Source organism: Sinocyclocheilus rhinocerous, unplaced genomic scaffold, assembly GCF_001515625.1.
Source record: "Sinocyclocheilus rhinocerous isolate Xijiao unplaced genomic scaffold, SAMN03320098_v1.1 scaffold2385, whole genome shotgun sequence".
In the NCBI taxonomy this organism is placed as follows: domain Eukaryota; kingdom Metazoa; phylum Chordata; class Actinopteri; order Cypriniformes; family Cyprinidae; genus Sinocyclocheilus; species Sinocyclocheilus rhinocerous.
In genome coordinates, this window is record NW_015667271.1 from 285,542 (window position 1) to 305,392 (window position 19,851).

At 36.5% G+C, this 19,851-nt stretch overlaps 1 long non-coding RNA gene across 1 annotated transcript; it reads right to left on the minus strand.

Moving 5' to 3' along the window:
* Positions 1-327: 327 nt before the first annotated feature.
* On the minus strand, positions 328-1,358 carry LOC107733457 (uncharacterized). The gene is made up of 3 exons (XR_001638994.1): positions 1,271-1,358; positions 1,120-1,197; positions 328-493 (listed from the first exon to the last, which is right to left on the minus strand). It is a non-coding gene; the product is annotated as an uncharacterized LOC107733457 (long non-coding RNA).
* Positions 1,359-19,851: the final 18,493 nt, after the last annotated feature.

The following is a 19,851-nucleotide window of genomic DNA, read 5'->3' on the forward strand; positions in this document are numbered from 1 at the left end:
AAATAGAAACCATTATAAATGTCTTTATCATCACTTTTGATCAATTTAAAGCATCCTTGCTGAATAAAAGGAATAAAAGTAAAAAAACAAAAAAAAATCTCACCGACACCAAACTTTTGAATGGTACTGTATATTCTAATAAGTTGCATATATATTACATAAGTTGCATACCTTTGAATATGTGCATTATGTCATAGTAAATGCAATGGATATATATTTATTTTATTAAGTGCACTACAAACATTATAAACAGTGCAAATCAATGAATCTTTTATCACCTGATGTGTGATATTGGAGAATGATTTTTTAAATTGTATTTACCACATTAATATCAGCATGTATGAGACGCAGCTCCTCTACATGAGCCATTTTCTCCTGCAGCAGAAGATCCATTTCCTGTTTGTACTCTCTCAGGTGCTTCTCTTCTGACTCCAGAGCTTCAAACTCACTCCTCAGTCGAGATTTGATCTTCTCCATCTGAATTGTCTTATTCCTGCAAAACCACACAAAACACAGTAAACATCCAGCCAATGCATGACAGCATATGACAATGCACTGCAAATGCAAAGTCTTCTGATATGGCGCATGTGGGTTTTAAACGAATAAGGCATATATTATGTGGTTTCAGTGATCCGATCACAGAACGCTTTAGACCCCGTGTGTGCACATCAATATTTAACAAAACCAGACAATCATGTGTATGTCTGAGGCTTGTATAAATAATTAAGAGCTGTTCCGCAGGAAATGAACCGTTTGCTCTACACAGTTTCGTGTCTAACCACAACAGGATGCTTATCGCACTCATCTTCGCCAAAATAACGGTGCGATCAGAGACTTTGTTAATGCAAAACTAGTGTGGTGTGTTTTCAGATTTAGTGCAAAGCTGCGTGTTTTTATGGTTTCAGCCCTTTGCTTTTGCATCATGACCGATAGATACAAAGAGACTGTCAAAGGGAATTTTACATACTATTTTTAGCCTAAACATGCAAATCCATGCATTGCTTATGAAATTAAATGATTAAGGGGAAATACGCCGTTTTTTTTAATCTAGGCTGTATTGGCCAGATGTTGAACACAGGCTAGCGTGTCTGCTTTGGGATCAATCTCAGCTTTTCTTACCTTATTTCTTTGATGTTTTCTAGCTTGCACATTATCTCTTGTTCGTCCGCCATGGTGGACTGTGAAACTGTGAGACTTCTGTGGGAATAAGAAAGGAGGTAAAGGTTGTAGCGGATACACGTCTCATAAGAAAGACAATAGAAATGCTAACCAGCTGTGGACAACAGCAATACGGCGCTGACTACATTTCCCACAATCCTCGACGAGGTTTAAAGGGAGAGTGCGTTAACAAACGTTTGTCGGCCGTTAATGATTTTCATATTATATGTTCTTATAGGAAATATTGGGCAAGCCATTAAAAATGTAGCCATCTAAAATACCACCTACGTTTAGTGACAGTTGGTAGAGGCAAAAGTGCATGGCAAAGGTAACTTATTTTTCAGAAACTTCATATTTTTAAAAGTATGAAATATTAAACAGTCGCTTGTAATTTAGTTTAGTACATGTTTATTAGAAAACAAAGAAAAAACATATCCAGTAAAACAGAAAACAACTATATCGTCAGTTGGTGTCTGAACTTATTCGCATGACAGCGTTTCACTTGTCTCAAGCATATCAATGTACATACGATAACGAGTTCCATATTTATGTACACTGGTATTTACATGGTACTCCACGGTACAAAAACTGTGGATATTTATTCATGCTTTGAGTGCTTGATGTTATTAGATGTCTTTGTATTCCCCATTTGCAATTTTGGTTTCGATTGCTCGTAGATAAATATCCACTTCTTCTCTGTAATTTATCCACTTCATTATCCAGTAATTGTTTTCGAGAAACCAAATGATTCAGTCTGGAATGAACTAAACGATTCAGACCGAATCGCGAAGCGCGTTTGAGAAGTTCATCGAAAAGAATCGACTCAAAAGAATGATTCATTCGCGAATCGGGCATCACCACTTCTGATTCAAAACAGACAGACAACAGAAAATACAAGGCACGAGGCTTGAAAGCTCAATTATTGTCAGGGAAATGTATCGCTAAACAGACCTTCGCTACTGAAAAGCGACATGATCCAAAAACCAGCAACGTTACCACATAGCTACCGAGATTTATAGTTAAACTAACAGTTGGACCAGTCGTGGCGACTCTACCGGCATTGTTCATAGGCTGATACTTGATTGTAAAGGATTCCAAAATAATAACAACTGCTGAATACTGTATCAGCCTTCTGGACAATTAGAGTCTGGCGGTCGTATCGGACAGCGCGTCCGGGGTATTTTTAACCCTCGGTTGCTGCATTACCGGGGTCCCGTCCACCCACGTGCTTCAAAACGCTGAGACGGAGGCAGCAAAAAACGCACTTTCTGCGGCTCTGCCCGTCCGAGCGGAGCGACAGGGGGCGTCCGACGTGTTGCCGAAGCGCAGGCGGTGGGTGCAGTCGGGGCCGTTGTAGGGAAGGAGGGAGGGAAGTGAGAAAGGGAGGGCGAGAGGAGAAGGAGGGATGGAGATGGATGATAGATGCTTATGTAGCGCGTCCCGTACGTTTGCCGTTATGCTCGGCCGCAGACAAACTTGCATCCTCCCGTGACTTTCTTTCTTTCCCCTGCTGCCCTACCCATGAAGCAGGACGCAGGGCTGGGCGAATGCGTGCCAGTGTTCCGGAGCGCGTCGTGATCGCTTATTTATCCGTCTGATAAATGGTTTTGGAGCTCGCCGCGCCCGCCAGTGCAGGCCCTGCGCTCCAGCGCTGCATCCCGCACATCCAGCGGGTTTTCCGGGTCAGAGTGAGCTGCAGCACCTCCGAGTCCAGCTGCGAAAGCCCCAACGCCGGCTCCAGTATCATCGTAAACATCGAGGACGGCAAGGAAGAAGATTGCACTAAAGCTAAAGTGAGTATGAGTGTGAGAGAGCGCGTGTGTCGCAGGAGAGCTGTGCAAGCACGACCGACACTCGCCATTCTTCATTTCATTACATTTTCGAGTCTATTTTTACTTTCACGGGCCAAATGAGGAACTTTGGTTATTACCTCTGTGATTCCGTAAAAAACATCCCATGTAAATGTTTCAGGCGAGGCGAAATGCTCTTTAAATTACGCGCAGAACTTGATGCTCACGACTCGCGTTTCACAGAGATTTACCGAGAGCAGTTTGACATACGCTCGTTGACTTTTGAAGATACAAGGACCTTTCATAGACAGTAGTTTTTATTTTTATTTTAAGATAATCAAATGTATGACTTTATCTGTAAACCTGACCCTCGCACAAACCTGTTGACTTTATAAGAGCTGAAGCAAAACATGATTTATGAGCCGTTCATATAGCGCAAGTCTTTGATATTTGTCATTATATTTTCAAACATTTGACCCTCACAAGTCTAGCCAGATTTGTACACACACATGCATCCTTGAAAATGGTGCATTTCCCTATTTTTAGGCAGGTTATCTTCAATATTAAACTTTTTTCTACTCTTTATGCATGCACTGAAAGCACGAGGCATTGCACTTGCAGGATGCTGGTCATGAGAAATGAAATGTCCTTGCTTGGGCCAAACAAAGTCAAGGCAGTTGAAGGGTGCGAACACCCACCCACACACACATTTATTTTGCATCCTGTAACATTATAAATGTCTTTATCATCACTTTTGATCAATTTAAAGCATCCTTGCTGAATAAAAGTATTAATTTCAATAATCTCTTTCCAAAAAGAAAAAAAAGAAAAAGAAATCATACTGACTCCAAAGCTTTTGAATGGAATAGTGTATATTGTTACAAAAGCTTTTTATTTCAGATAAATGCTGATCTTTGGATCTTTCTATTCATCAAAGAATCCTGAAAAAAATATACTCAACTGTTTTAAATATTGATAATCAGCAAATCAGCATATTAGAATGATTTCTGGATCATGTGACACTGAAGACTGGAGTAATAATGATAAAAATTCAGCTCTGATCACAGGAATAAATTACATTTTAAAATATATTCAAATAGAAAGCAGTTATTTTAAATAGTAAAAATATTTCAAAATTTTACTGTTTTTGTTGTACTTTGGATCAAATAAATGCAGGCTTGGTGAGCAGAAGAGAATTCTTAAAAAAAAAAAAAAATTTAAAATCTTAATGTTCAAAAACTTTTGACTGGTAGTGTAGGCTGATTATTCTTATAGATTGAAACAAATGTGCTTTGGCCAGTATAAAGAGTATGAAAAGTGCTCTTGAGTTGCTGCAGAAAAAAAATAAATAAATAAAAAGAGCAACGACAAAAACATGTTGCTGGAGACGGGCTTATTGAAAATGCAAACTGATTGTCTGCCAGCAGGAGGCGCTTTGAGAGCGGTAGATCTAGCAGTTTCTCCAGTAGCGGCTGTAATCAAATCAGCTCCGCTCATGAACGCTTCTTTATAAGATAAAATGAAAATGCCATCGAAACTTTTCTGAAGACAGTCGGTTCCCTTCAAAGATGCATGCATATAAAACAACCGCGACCTGTTTTGATTTTGAAACGTGCAGTGCTCATGTTTATTCAATGAAGTCAAACGCCACAAATAAATCAATGTATGGGAAACACTGGTAATGTATACCGAAATATTGGAAATGCGTTTAAAAATCATATCACCGTTATTGAAAAAAATTATATCGCGATACATATTGATATTGAATTATTGTCCAGCCCTACCATATTTTTACAGGGTGTGAATGCTCTTCATGATGTGTGTGTATACAAGCACTCAAAAGAAGCCTGCATACGAGTGCCGAATTGAAATAGTAGAAATACTGTTATCGTTAAAATCACTTTAGTATTGACATGGTACCAAAGTAAAGGTACATGTGGCATCCTTTTTTACACCATTTGTTAAAAAAGAAATATCGGAAATGTGTTTAAAAATCATATCACCGTTATTGAAAAAAATTATATCGTGATACATATTGATACTGAATTATTGTCCAGCCCTGGTCGCAGTCTAGAGACCGTTTGATTTGGTTAACTCTGTCAGTTAGGTTTAGGGTAGGGTTTGGTATATTATTCCGAACACAATAGGGCATTAAGATTTAGCCTCACTAACCGGACATTTCATTTCTGAACTGCTGTGATATGTACAACAATCAAAGTAATAAAGCATTGCCAGATTGACGTTCATCTATTTCAGAAATAAACAAACAAAAAACAAAACAAAAAAACATGTTTTTTCATGCACAAAAAACATGTGCCACTCACTGGACATTTTACTTTGAAATTGTCAAAAAACGTGCAAGAAGCAATGTAATATTTTGCAGAAATATCATGTTTTTCCAATGAGTTTGGGTTGGTTGTTTTAAAGGGGTCATATGATGCGATTTCAAGTTTTCCTTTCTCTTTGGAGCGTTACAAGCTCTTGGTGCATAAAGAAGATCTGTAAAGTTGCAAAGACTAAAGTCTCAAATCCAAAGAGATATTCTTTATAAAAGTTAAGAGTCAACCACAAATAATGATCTTTAAAATAGCATCATATGACCCCTTTAACTAAAGATTGCATTAGGACATTTTGATTACAAAAAATATAGTCAGACGTCTTTTTCCTATGAAGCACAGATGCTTTTTGGATCATTCTCAAATCATAATGGAGAACATGATCATCAAGCTCAAAATAATGAATAAATAAATAAAAATAATAAACAAATAAATAAATAAACATACAAAATGTGTGAAATTCGTATTTTAAAATTTAAAATAAAAGCAATGAAAAGATTTTTTTTACACCACAGGACATCAGAGTTAGGAGGAAGGTATCACAAATATCTGATTCTCATTGTGCACTTCACAAGATCATTGAATAAAAAGGACTCTGGAGCTTGTTTCATGAACAAGTGGACATTAAACGAATGGTTTAACCTAACAAAGCCAAACCCAGCGTTAAGATCATTCTCTCATTCTGTCAAACTGTTTCGCTTAGTACCACCAAATTCTCAATTTATCTTTAGAGTACGACATAATGATCTGACAGCACCCTTTGAAAAATGCTCACAAGCTTTTAAAATCTGAGACCTGAGTCTGCCAGCCACCCTACTCAAATACAGGGGCAGTGCCATGTCAGTGTGGATTCTGCCATGCAAATGGCACCACTTATATGAAGAGAGTGCCGTTAATGAGTCTGGAGATATTTTGCGTGAACAGCTAATCAATGTAAGCCCTTGTGAGCATTACTTTTCAGCACTCATTGGGAAGCACTTCTCTCTTGAGGCAGGTGCCCTCCGAAGCAAATGAGGAAAGAGCCCCCTAAAGTCTGACGCACAGACGCACCTCCCGTCCACAGCCCTTAATATGAGCTATCCATCCTCCTCCATGCCCTATGAAATATGCCTGTGAATTACCACTAATGGGACCGCAAATGCAAGCTCGGCTCCGACTGTCAGGGTGATGCATGCAGGGACAGCAGACGGACGACCCCTCTTATGACTCAGGGCTGGTGCTGGGGAGTTTTGTTGCAGGTATTGAATACCTTCATCCAAAGTCATTAGCTTAGCACCACAAATAGCACACAAGTTTCCTTGTCACTATAGTTGGGAAAGCTGTTACAATTGAAGCTTTATGATGTAGCTTAATGATACTTAAAAACTACCCAATTTATGGCAAAAAAATTTATTCAAGGAGGCAATATATTTTTTAAATATAAGAATGTCAAAAGATGCGATATTATTTATTGACTGATTGATTAATTGTACTTTTATTAAGCAAGGCTGCATTCAACTGATCAAAAGTGAAGAATTTTATGTTGTTACAAAAAGTAAATGTCATTTTTTTAAACTTTCTATTCATCAAACAATCTTGACAAAAAATGTATCAGGTTTTCCATAAAAATATTAAGCAGTGCAACTGTTTTTAACATTGATAATAATAAGAATTTTTTTTTAAATCAGCATATTAGAATGATTTCTGAAGGATCATGTGACACTGAAGACTGAAGTTCCTACTGAAAATAAATTACATTCTAAAATATATTAAAATAGAAAAAAAAGTTATTTAAAAATGTATAATATTTCACAATATTACTGAGTATGATTAGTATGATTACTTTTTTCAAAAACTAAATTTAAAAAATCCTACCGTCCAAAAAACACTTGGCTTAAAAACAATGACAATCTCAATCACAGTAACAGCTTTAAACTTCAACTGGTAAATTTGGTAAATACTAAACACTAAAACGAAACTACTTAATGAGTTGAAATCATAGTGACAAACAGTTTTAACAAATGAATTCTATCAAACTGGACTTTGATGTGCTATGAATTCATATCAGTTCATTCAGTTCAAAAAACAATTCACTGATTGGTTTTTAAACTAAACAAATTGATTCCTATGACAGTTCATATGCACGACAGAGTGCGTGTTGATTATTACCTCTGCAAAAAATAGTGATGTTGGAAAATTGATACTTGTTACAGGAAATGCATATTTTGACAATAGATACTGTTGCTACTATCAGTAACATAACATTTATAAATGATTGAACTGAAAGCTACTAAACTGCCTGTCACTTAGCATTTAAATGAATAAAGGGTGCCAAACGATACCAATTCAAAGAATAAGTTGTGACGTGAATTCATTCTGCCTTGTAAACGATGATCAACCGATATAGTACATCATTAGGTCTTCTGCAATTTTGTATTAGCAACAGCTATTAGCTACAAATTGAGAGCCTTAGTTAGTACACTGAGGCATATTAGTCACCCGCAAGCAGAGACAGAGTATTTCTCCTGCTTAATGAGATGTGACGGGCTGCCTATCTGTTCCAATGTTGCACATAAATAAAGACACCTAATGCATTGCTTTGCCATAAGTTGATCTGAGGCAGCTGAGATCTTATAGGAGAGGGGGAAGGTTCATGTAACAGAGCATGCTGTTTGCACTGTATGATCTGCCACTCCTAAGCAAACACTGTCATTGTTCCTTTGCTCTGTATAAAGGGAGCCATCTGGAGCCGTATTTGGAGCAACCGCCATGTGACTCTAACATCTAACAATCCTCAAACTGACAGACATCTTATCTGAGCACAGAGTAAAGGTAAGCTTGAAGTCTTAGTCAAAACACTTGAATTGAACACCATCATTTTCAAATAGTTTTTCACCAAATGACAACAAAAAGATGGACGGATTGTTGTAGATGTAGCGACAGCTCACTCCATTGGTTTAGAGTAATTCTGGTTAAGCATGAAATCAGACATGCAGTGGTGCATGGAAATGGAGTAAAAACACATTGTATAACTGTGCAGATAAACTAATGCAGATAACACAGCAGATGATGAGCTACTTCCCTCGAGACAGCCCATATAACACATCACTATCTCTATGTCTCTCAGTCCCACACTTTACCTTTTCATATGCCACCCTGGAGATGAAATAATGAAATTCTCGAAAGTGCAGATGTAAAGGCATGAAGGGCATTAGAAGTGCCATGTTAACCTCAATAAAAAGCCCTGTGATCACCAGGTTTCCATTTGGGAGAGATTTTTAAAAAATCACCTTTTGATTTTAATGTACGACTGCCAAAGTCCCACAGGCCACATTCACCTTTACTTCAGTGGTACAAAGACATTGTAAAAGCCCAATACAATTAAAAAACCAATATAAATACTCTTGAAAAATTGAGTCAAATGGGCTTTTGATCAGGATGAGCCAAATGTAATGAAATCCTTTGCTTTTAAATGCAACCGTTTCAATATTTATACAGATGCAAGTATTTTATGACAAATTAGCAATGTTAAATTACACAAGCAGTAAAATACTTTATATCACATGCAGAACTGTATATAGACTAAAGGTAATTTATCTAGTGAGTTAGTGAAAATCTCAGCTAGATTATATTGATGTAGGCCCGGAGACTTCGACTCTGTACCTGATTCAGTAAAGCAAAACTGGAATCAATTAGACCTTCTGGCAGAGGTGAAACACACAAGACATGTCCCAATACTGGAAAACTGGTGCCTGTCATGGTGCTTGTCTCATTCCAACACTAAAAGCCTTGAAAATCAATCTAACTGTACGTAAGGCTAATGTGATCTCTTAAAGAGAGTACAAGAGTCTTCCCTGAGAGTGATTATCAAGAGAACATGGAGTGAACATGTGTTTTGATAGCCTGTCTACACATGTGTGAATAAGGAGTCTGAGTTCACTGGGTCTACATGAGAGTGCATTTTTCAAAAGACAGACAGCAATCAGCGGCAGCTACCTTGTGAATCAATATGACAAAATTATCACTCTTAATTACCTGCCTTCGGTTGGGATAGACTGCCTGTGGCCCTATATAGGACAAATGGTTTGAAGTATTCCTTAAATTACAATACAAATAAACCATTTGTGTTTACTGCCTTAGGAATGTTAAAGGGAAAGTTAGTAATGCATGTGGTAATAAAAATGAATTAATAATAAAAAAAAAACATACAATTTGAAAATAACAGAATTCCACCAAGGAGAAAAAGAGAACGCAAAGGAATAGTTCACCCAAAAATCAGCATTTATTGAAAATTTACTCAGGCCATCCAAGATGTAGATGAGTTTGTTTCTTCATTGAAAGAGGTCTGAAAAAAAAAATCACTTGAAATATCACTTTCTCACCAATAGGTCCTCTGCAGTGAATGAGAGTCCAAACAGCTGATAAAAATATCACAATAATCCGCAAGCAATTTACATGACTCCAGTCCACCAGTCTTATGAATAAAAAGCTGCAAGAAACTAATCCATCATTAAGGTGTTTTAATGTTTAATCGTCACTTCTGGCCATAATAATCCATCCCCTGTTGTCCTCTCACATCAAATCTCAAGACATATTTGTTTAGACATTTGTTTAGAACTGTTGTGGACTGTTTTCGCTTGTAAACAGCCATGTAGCAACTCATAATGTAAGAACTGCACATAATGTAATAAGTATTACATTATAATTGTAATAATGTTTAATGTAATAATTTTCTCAAAACGTAATAAAATCTTGAGCTCATAATGTAATAATAATTTTTCTATGTAATAAAATTTTTTCACATAATGTAATAGGTTATTGTATGAGACATTTATTACATTATGAACACACTGTGGCAACTTATAATGTAATCACAGTTCATAAATTAATACCAGCACATAATTAAATGTTTACAATAAAATAATTATCTTTCAATATAATAAATTTGAGCACAAAACGTAATAATAGTTTTCTGTAAAATAAGCTAGGCCTATTACATTAAAAGAAAATTAGGCTTATTAGGCAACACTGTGATCTTTTATTTTTTATAAAAAGCTTACTAATTTTGTGATCATGATGTGCTTCATCATTTTTAGCTGCTTTGACCCAGAAACACAAGTTTTATGAAGCAAATATATTTAGAATTTTTGAATATAAACGGTTGTTATAAAAATTTGTTTATATTCTACACAAATGTATAGGCTAATGTATTTATAATTTTGGTGATATGATTCTCTATAGAGACGCTTTTATCTTCCAGAGGTAAATGTCACATAACTGACACATTCTTCACAGGCTGTTATACTGATAAGCACAGAAATGATGCGTGATTGTAAGTTGTACTTTATTTTCCAACATATCCTCTGATGTACATTCATGTTATAACTTGTATTAAAGTGAAGACATTTTCATTTAACTTGTGCTCCGTGCTGCTGTTGCCTGAGGCAGATAACGCAATCTATCCCAGACTACATTAGACTTTGGAAACTTTTATTTGTTTTTTCCAAATTTGTTCATAAATAATGCCTTCAATTCAAGGACGCAGAATTTAGTAGGGGCGCAACTGAATTGTTCCTAGCAATATTATGATCAAACAATTAAAATGTATTTATATATGTAACCACTGTCGTTGTCATCATACCACAGACATTACCTGAGAAGTTGGAAGTAAATACGTCAGCAAACTGTGCTCTTTCAAGGACGTGCATTTAATGCATGGCCAAAGTAAGAACAAAGTAAGAACATGATCTAAGTGTTTAAAACATGCAAAGTAGGACTGCCAACTGTTCCATCATTCCATTTTAAATCCATACGGAAAGCAGTTTGTTGTGTCACACCCAGTTTAGGGTGCTAAACACTCACCAAAAAAAAACAAAAAAACAAGTGCACCCTTAGATGAAACTGTAATAATAACATATTTGGCAAACTCTTCTGTGCATATTTGCATTTGTGCTCTGGAAAGCATCAGATGTTTCTATTTACAACATTTGTAGTGTAGCCAATCACCGACACATCCGTTGAACCGATGAACTGAGATGAATGACAGGCTCAGTGCATTTGAAATTATAAAGGGAGCACTTTTTGCATGCATTCTAGGCTGTAATGCATTCAGAATTTTAATAAAAGGTTTTTTTTTTCATGATGCTAAGAGGAACAATGTCCCCTCACTAAAGTTCAGCTATAGTTTAGTTATTCTATATAAATGCTAAAATGAATCTCAGACGTGAACATATTTGCTTTGCTTAATCCATTCATGAATTAATTCTAAAAGGAAATATCTATTTCTTTTTAGAATTAATGTGTACATGAAAAGATTAAGCAAAGCTTCAATGTTCATGTCTGAGATTCATTTTGGCATTTATCTCTATATCTATATCTCTTATATATATATATTATACACAGGCTAAATAACAGCACAAATATTTTGACTGTCCCTTATACTGGGCTGCTTATACTTTAGGAAGCATAAAGTGCTCCAAAATCTCCTGGTAGACGGCTGCATTGACTTTGGACTTGATAAAACACAATGGACCAACACCAGCAGACGTCATGGCACCCCAAATCATCACTGACTTCGGAAACTTCACACTGGACTTCAAGCAGCTTGGATTCTGTGCCTCTCCAGTCTTCCTCCAGACTCCAGACCTTGATTTCCAAATGAAATGCAAAATTTACTTTTATCTGAAAAGAGGACTTTGGACCAATGAGCAACAATCCAGTTCTTTTTCTCCGTAGCCCAGGTAAGATGCTACTGACGTTGTTTCTGTTTCAGAAGTGGCTTGGTAGCCCTTTTCCTGAAGACGTCTGAGCGTGGTGACTCTTGATGCACTGACTCCAGCTTCAGTCCACTCCTTGTGAAGCTCTCCCAAGTGTTTGAATCGGCTTTGCTTGACAGTATTCTCAAGCTTGCGGTCATTCCTGTTGCTTGTACACCTTTTCCTACCCATTTTCTTCGTTCCAGTCAACTTTGCATTTAATATGCTTTGATACAGCACTCTGTGAACAGCCACCCCTTTCAGTAATGACCTTCTGTGACTTACCCTCTTTGTGGAGGGTGTCAATGATTGTCTTCTGGACCATTGCCAAGTCAGCAGTCTTCCCCATTATTGTGGTTTCAAAGAATAAGAGATACCCGGAATTTATACTGTAGGGATGGTCATTTAATGAAACTCAAAATGTAAATATACTAATATTTTGAGATAATGAAATTTTGACTTTTATGAGTTGTAAGCTCTAAATGTTTTACTTTTTATGAAATGTTTTACTTTACATGTAATGAATCAAGAATATATGACAGTTTCACTTTTTGAAATAAGTTACAAATTTTTTTTCATGATATTCAATTTTTTTTAGAAGCACATGTATATATATATATATATATATATATATATATATATACACGTAGGCTAAATAACAGCACAAAAAATTTTACTATCCCTTATACTGAGCTGCTTATACTTTGTTCCCACCAATGTCAAAATCAAAACCTACGCCCTTGCTTCACATAACACAATTGATTCTTAACTATAATACTATTACTGTAGCAGTTTAATAGAATTATATTTAACAAGTCTTCTTATTATACCTACACTGATTATACTCATTTATAATTCATATTCATATTTTAGTTGTTTGTTCTGCTTTCTCTGATGTGTTCTAACAACATCAGAATTCTGGGACCCAGAATATTTTCTTATTTTGACAATATTTTTGTTGAGTTTATAATGTAATACATTTCTCATAATGTAATAATTGTTATTACATTATGAGCTCAAGATTTTATCACGTTTTGAGAAAATTATGAACATTTTATTACTATAATAATGTAATACATTATGTGCAGTTTTTACATTATGTGCAGTTATTACAGCACTTGATCTGTGCATATTTCTCTCCCGATTCAGATGAGACAACCTTTTTCACTTGAGAAAGCAATATTATGAATATGAATTGTACTACTGAAAATAATAAACTTAATTAGTTTATAAACTATTAATGTATAATATTTAATAATAATTAAATAGCATTGTTATATGTATTATTACAATTATTATAAATCAATAAATTAACAGAAATTAAAATAACATTTAGTTCAACTACATTAAGCACACCACCGCTTCACAGACAAACATACAGAGTCTGTGTGTGTGTGTGGGTGCTGAAGATTTAGAGCGGAATTCTGCATTATCTGCTCTAATGGGCAGTTGCATTATTTATGATTCTAAGCAGTCTGAAAACTATCTGATTAAGCATTTGAGATGTCTGATAAACATTTGACATGCTAATCCCTTGTGCTTGGGATGCTAATTTGCCCTTAATGTGTACTTAATCAGAGCTCTAATTGACTTATTTTTGCAGGGACATAAGCTGTAATCCTGTAATAGTTTCTGTGAAAACGCATCTCGGTTGCAAACCAGATGCACTATTAAATAGTTTTTGAATGTGCATACGTGACATGATTAATGTTTCATAATATAAAGTTATTAAAAGTAAACCTCAACATTTGTGCCAGTGATAACACCTGATATTAATGATATCCCTCAGATATTAAACAAATTCATCTTTGTCATCTTTGTTAGCTTCACTGTGGTTAGCCTGAGGTAAGGTGTGGTCAGTTCAGAGCTACGAATAAAAGTCTAACTTGTGTAAAAACAGCTGTGCTTACATTTAAAGAAGTTATCAGGCCAACTGTATTAGGTGAAAACAGGCTGTGAAACACAAATGATGAATATGAAATGAAAGCAATAAAACGTAGTACAAAGCTTATTTTACAGGCTATATATCAATCATGGACATTGGAATATTTAACGCTTATTTCATTTGGCAGCAAAATTCAGTTGTCAGTCCTGTTTTACAGTGCTAAATACAGTTAAACTAGTTATTTTCCAAAGTGATAACTGCATTTTGTAACACAACTGATGCCATGACTTGCAATACGGCAAGAGTCAATGTGCATTGCACGTGTGTTGCGTGTTTTCATGTGGAGATTTGATAACTCAACAGAGATGAAGAGTTAAACTGTGGTTTATATCTGAAGGTTTTAGATTTAGTCGCTGTACAGAGCTGCTCCCATCAGATTACATTAGCAAGATGTACAAAAAATGAGTACAAAAAAAACGGTAGTGATGCATAAATCACAGTTCACACAGAAGTGACTTTAAAACAAAGCAGCATTCTGCTGGACTGGACAGCACAGCATTTTTGCGTGATCAACTTTAAACATTAATGAAATCTGCACTTTATCACTGGATTTTATCTGTATAATGAAAACGGTAACAGGATAATGGATAAAGGCTTCAATAGGAATTCACCATGTTTACCAACAGAAAGATGCTTGGTTTGAAAGTGTCTTCTGTGTGAGCTGTGCTCCATACATCGCTACACTATTGGACCTTTTTGTCTGCAAAATGTCACTAATATGAACGCACCTTGAGAGTCACACGGTTGTCAAAGCCAAAGACTGAACATATCCACTGAGAGTGCTTCCCTACTTTAAAACCAAGTTTTTAGGCCTCTCTCCATAGCAATGCTTGTCCTCTCCATCAAGCAGATCCTGGAGGAACCAATTCTTCATGTTTAATGCACCTAAACAGGGGCAACTCTATTTATATCTATAATTCAGTGCAACCTCCCCTTTAGTAGTTCTATTTTTTGGATCGTGGGACATGACCGTGGTGTCCGAGTCTCCTGTGTGCCCTGAAACACTGGGGGCCACAAACCTCACATAGTCCTCATTTGTTGGGTTATTTAAATATGTGTAAATGTAATCCCCCTACCCAAGGTTCGGTTTCAGGGAAAAAGCACATCTACGCAAGCACAAACAACTATAAGACACCACAGAGCATCTATATTTCACATCCTGAGCTTTGAAAGCTGATTTTTTTTAATAAAATGTGCTTCCTTTCAAAGTGAGCTCCTTTAAATCACAGAGATCACGTTTCCGTAGGAAGAGGAGCAACTTCAAATGCCAACGCATTGCAGAGGAAAGTGAGGAATATTTTATGTGCTCCATACATCGCTACACTATTGGACCTTTTTGTCTGCAAAATGTCACTAATATGAACGCACCTTGAGAGTCACACGGTTGTCAAAGCCAAAGACTGAACATATCCACTGAGAGTGCTTCCCTACTTTAAAACCAAGTTTTTAGGCCTCTCTCCATAGCAATGCTTGTCCTCTCCATCAAGCAGATCCTGGAGGAACCAATTCTTCATGTTTAATGCACCTAAACAGGGGCAACTCTATTTATATCTATAATTCAGTGCAACCTCCCCTTTAGTAGTTCTATTTTTTGGATCGTGGGACATGACCGTGGTGTCCGAGTCTCCTGTGTGCCCTGAAACACTGGGGGCCACAAACCTCACATAGTCCTCATTTGTTGGGTTATTTAAATATGTGTAAATGTAATCCCCCTACCCAAGGTTCGGTTTCAGGGAAAAAGCACATCTACGCAAGCACAAACAACTATAAGACACCACAGAGCATCTATATTTCACATCCTGAGCTTTGAAAGCTGATTTTTTTTTTTATAAACATGCACTTTCTTTCAAAGTGAGCTCTTTTAAATCACAGAGATCACATTTCTGTAGGAAGAGGAGCAACTTCAAAATGCCAACGCACTGCAGAGGAAAGTGAGGAATATTTTAAAACCCATGGGGTTCCCTGTGCACAGATTTAAGCCATGTTCCCATCCAGCTGACTGAACTGATGGGTAGAATCTGACAGAGCGAGAGAGAAACGGAAAGAATGAAAGAATTCAAGGACATAGAGGTTTTGAGGACAGAATAAAAGACAGAATGAAAGCTACAGGTGGCGGAAGATAAAGCGGCCTTTGTGCATTTTCAAATGAAAGACCACAGAGACTTGCATTAGGCTCGATACCGTTTCAAAATGTTACATAGTAAACCGAGGTGACAAAATATTACTGATAACAACAGCAATGAATATAAGATGCTAAAACAAAACTCATTATGTCTCCTGAATATCTGGGCTAAAATAAAATAACTAAAGAGCCTTTATCCACAGGCAAATCCTATTTTAAGGTGGCAAATGACACTTTTGATTAGCGTCAACTTGTGGCATGTACTGCCCCCTGCTGACTGAAACAAACGCTACATAATACAAAACAAAAGTGAAACTGAGAATAGCAGGAGTCTATAGCATTTTTAGACCAAGGACCCCTTCGTGGAGATGGAGCAGGGACATATTTTGTAAAACTCGGTGTTGTACAAACAGCACCATATTAAAGGGATAGCACACTTCAAAATTAAAATTCTGTCTTCACCTGCCCTCCTCGTGTTCCAAAAGAGTTTGAGTTTCTTGCTTCTTTTGAACACAACATAAGATATTTTGAAGAATGTTGGTAACCAAACAGTTGATGGTAGCCATTGACTTCCATAGTATTCTTCAGACAGAGTATCATCTTTCGTGTTCAACAGAAGAAACCCATTCAGGTTTAGAATAACTAATCAAAAAATAATTGGCAGGCCGCCTTTTGAAGACCGTGGAATATAACGCAGGGGCCTTCAAAGTCACGTTACCAAAGACAACACAGGATCAGATGGGACTACAATCTGTTGACTGTTGACAGGGACAATATCCTGTTTTGTTCTTGAAAATACTCTGATACAGAAAAAAAGGAAGACTATGAAAATCTTTAACAATGGCCATATAATTCTGTCTCTATGGTAACCACGAACTACATTTAATAGCTCTCAGTAAATGAAACTGTAAAGATGTAACATTTTATAGCATGAACTGCGCTGACACCTAGTGGCCAACTCGGATATTTTAGATGTCTGCACATCATGTCAGCATGCTAAAAAGGATACAAAAAAATACCTTTTCCTTTAGAATTCACTTTTTATTTCTAACGACATTACATAAATCAAAAGCATTTCAGTTGAACAGTTCATATTTTAACATCTACCACACTCTAAAGGTCTGTAAAAATGTGTTAATATGAAAGAATTTTCCGCATTTCTTTTTTTCACAGGCGTTTTTACCTGCATTTTAAATTATGCATTGTGTTTTAAGGTACACTGTGATGTTAACAGATAATGTCCAGGCAGAAATGACCATTTTTCGTTTTTTCAAATTTTTTTTTTCTTACAGTGCAGTACAAAACAAAACCTTTTGTTTCATATGTAAATACCATCGCTACTGTAATTACCAATACGCCTGCTCTCAGTATCAAAGTTATCATGATCCAACAAAAAATTTAAAACATCTACACTACACTATTAAAAATAAAGGTGCTTCAAAAGGTTCTTCAAGCGATGCCATAGAAGAACCATTTTTGGTTCCACAAAGAACCATCTCTTTCTTACCTTTTTGTAATCTGAAGAACCTTTTTTCACCACAAAGAACCTTTTGTGAAACAGAAAGGTTCTTCAGATGTTAAAGGTTCTTTATGGAACCATTTAGACAAAAAGGTTCTTCTATGGCATCGTGAAGCACCTTTATTTTTAAGAGTGTACCGTTCAAAAGTTTGGGGTCAAATGGAGATGTTTATCAAGAAAGGATGTATTAAATTGCAGGATGCATTAATCGATACTCTCGGTCTATAAAATAAATTCCCAGAAGTGAAATAGCCCTTCGTGCAAATATCACTGTATAACCTTAAATGCTACAGGTGCACTTTTCAGGGCTGGTTGTATTTGTAATGCAATAAACACAAAACCATAGCCTACATTATTTAAAAATAAAACACATACCATCTGGGGTGTCATACGAAATTATGCAAGTGAAAACTAGGTAAACCACTGTAGAATGTGTGTAGAAGGAAGGAAATGCCTCACGTTTGGAATGGATCTGCTCACTGAGGGGAGAGACGTGCTGACAGGGTGATCGACAGCTTACACAGGCTGCAGCTAGTAATGGAGAACTGACACTGATTCACTCTCGCCCATTCTGATGGACTCTCACCCAGTCAATGTTTAAAAAGTTGCTGGCTTTTGGTAACAACCTAAAGAGCACGGCCCTGGCTCACGTTGCACACTAGAATACTGGTGTGGTGCTTTCTTTATATCGTCACTGTCTTTAAGGTACATGTTCTCATTCGTTAAACTTGAGGAAATCAATGCCAGTTTCCTGGCTTGATCTATTTTGAAGCCATAGACCAGTTCAAGTTCTTCCAAAAAATGAAAATACTGCCAGCATTTACTCAGCTCTATGATTTGCTTTTTTATGTAGATCAGAAAATACGATTTTTTGGGGGGGGGATCATACAGTAACTTAATGGGGTCCAATGTTGTTTTGAACCCCACTGACTTTTATATCCTTTTGTGTTCCACATAAGAAAGATCAGCTTTTGACATGGCATGAAGGTTAATAAATGATAGAATTTCTATTTTTGGCTGAACTGTCCCTTTAAATGTCTGTTTTCATGCATCTGGCTCATTGTAAAATGTCAGGTAGAGTTCATTCATTCATTAGTGTGCATTGTTGCACATTAACTCATGAATACGCTTTATCAGTCACAGGATAAGATTATCCCTGCTGTTTAACCTTGCACAGCATCCCGCCGTGCAGCTAGTGAATTGTCGATGGAGTTCGCTGTCAATCACAATCAGTGTGAACGTAAACAGGAGAAACTGTCAAACAGAGATGGCAGAACAGTACTACAACTGACAATTTGTCCGAGGCTCTGCTGCAACTAAAAGACATTGTACTTGACTACACGAGAAAGAAAGTCTTTGATATCACTCGGCATGAACCCTGACATCAACATCCTGCCAGCTGATAAGGCCAGATGCAGCACAGTACAGCAACACCTCAGATTACCACAACACAACAAATTCGCAAACCGGAGTTCTTGTTCTTACAGTTCTCAAAATATAAAGATTCAAAGCTTGACAGTATTAACTCAAAATACTGACAAAAGATCAGACATCATTAAATAGCAGTGTAAATGTACTAATACAACATGGGACGAATTGTAATTTCAGGGAACATCACATTAGCTACAACTGATAAAGCCAGTCGAATGAGAGACAAAACATCTGCAAATGATGAGAACTGAAGCCCAGATGATGAACAAATGAGCTCAACAGTAAAAATGATTTTCACATAATATCAGCCCTGTCACAATGTTGATCTGCGATTGCATTTAACATAATTGCAAAAGGTACCCTGTCAACAAATCAATTATGAAGTAATCGTCGACTGTAATAAAGCTATTTGCAAAATACATTTTCCATTGTAAATACTAATCATGTCAACAATAAACAAGCATCTGTCACAAAATGTTGAAAAACACAGAATATGACAAAGCAAACTAAGATAAGGGACTGATCTGCTAGATAAGGCCTTGCTCCACGTATGCAGGATTACTGGTTTCACAATTGGTCTGACTGTAATGCATACCATTGAAGAGAGGGCAGCAATAAAATAAAATCCACACTGAGCACAACTGAGACACCGATATAACAAACTGCTACTAAATACGACCGTAATGAAATGCTGTATTTAACAATAAAGGCAATTTTTTTGTCTTTTTTTTTTTTTTTTTTTTTGTAACCTTTTGTATTTAGGCTACATGAATGAGTCGTGTCCTAATAGGCATTATTTTTATATAACATGTTGTC